Genomic DNA, 1,763 nt, shown 5'->3' with positions numbered 1-1,763 from the left:
TAACCCTAGCCCTCACTCTAGATCTAACCCAATCCCAAACCCTAATTCTAACCCTAACCCTTATTCTGACCCTAAAACTAATCCTAGGTCTAAACCTGAACCTAACCCTATACCAAACCATAACACTAGCCCTAGATCTAAACCTAATCTTAATCTAGACTTAATTCTAGCCCCAGACCTAAACAAAAACGTAGCCTTAGCCCTAACAATAACCCTGAACCTAACCCAAACACTAACCCTACCACTAGACCTAAACCTAGTCCTAATCCTGGCTGTAATCTTAACTCTAACTCTAAACTGAACACAGACCCTACCTTTAACAATAAACCTACCTCTAAACCTGACCCTAACTGAATATCTAAACCTAACACTAGACCTAGCCATAACCCTAACCCTAAAACTAGCCATAATCATTACCCACAGCCCTAACCCTAGGCCTAAACCTAACACAAAACCTAGAGTTAATGCTAGGTCTAAACCTAGCCCTAACCCAAACCCTAATCTAACACTCGATTAGTCCTAACCCGAGCTCAAAGACTAACCCTTACCCTAAACATAAACCTACACCTATCCCTAAATATACTCCTAACACTAGCCCTTTCATAAACTTAACTCTAGCCCTAAACCTAGATCTAAACCTACCCATTACCCGAAATCTAACCCTAAACCTATTGATAACCCTAGGCCTAAACATAAATAAAATCTAAACAGAAAAATAACCCTAGACCTATAAACCTCACACTCAACATAGACCTAACTCTAGCACAAACCCTAACCCTTTCCATAATCCTAAACATAATCATAGCCCTAATCCTAAACCTAAACCTCAATCTAACACTAAGCATAACCCTATACCTACATCTAGCCATATTCATTACTCTACCCCTACCTCTACCCCTAATGATGACGCTAGCCCTAATCCTAACTCTAACCTTAATTAACTGTACTGTAATCTTATCCCTAGACCTAATTCTAGAACTAATCCTCGCCCTAGGCCTAACCTGAGCTCAAAACCTAACTCTTTTGCTAAACATAACCCTAATACTAACCCTAGTTCTAACCGTAACCCTAGCCCTAACTCAAGACCTATTCCTAACCATAAACCAAGCCCTAAGCTTAGCTCTAACCCTATCCATTATCCTAACCATTACCCCTACCTAATGCTAACAAGAGGTATAACACTAACCCTATCACTAATCCTAACCCTATCAATTACTCTAAACCTAACCTGAACCCTAAACAAAACCCTATCATTACCCTAACCCTTACCCTAATGCTAATTTGAGCCCTAACCCAAAACCCTAAACTCAACCAAACTCTAATGCTGACCTTGACTCTAAAAATTCCCTAGCTCTAAACCTGAACCTTACCCTAAATATAACCCTTACATTAGACATATCCACAAACATAACCCTAAAACTATCCTCAACCATAACCCTAAACCTGACATTAACCCTAGCCCTAATCCTAACCCTAGCCCTAAATAAAAAACCTAGTCCTTATCCTAGCCCTAAACCTAGCCTTAATACTAGCACTAACCCTAACCCTAGCTCTAACTCTAATACTAACCCTAGCCCTAATCTTAGCCCTAATTCCACCCTATTCCTAAACCTAACCCTCAACCTAGATCTAGGGTAAAGAATGGGTTAGGTTTGGGGATAGGGTTATGGTTAGCATTAGGGTTAGGGGTATGTTTAGTGTAATGGTTAGGTTTAGAGCTTGGGTTACAGCTAGGTTATGGTTTGGATTAAGTCTAGGATTGT

This window comes from Marmota flaviventris, unplaced genomic scaffold, assembly GCF_047511675.1.
Source record: "Marmota flaviventris isolate mMarFla1 unplaced genomic scaffold, mMarFla1.hap1 Scaffold_270, whole genome shotgun sequence".
In the NCBI taxonomy this organism is placed as follows: Eukaryota; Metazoa; Chordata; class Mammalia; order Rodentia; family Sciuridae; genus Marmota; species Marmota flaviventris.
This window is presented reverse-complemented; position numbering follows the sequence as displayed.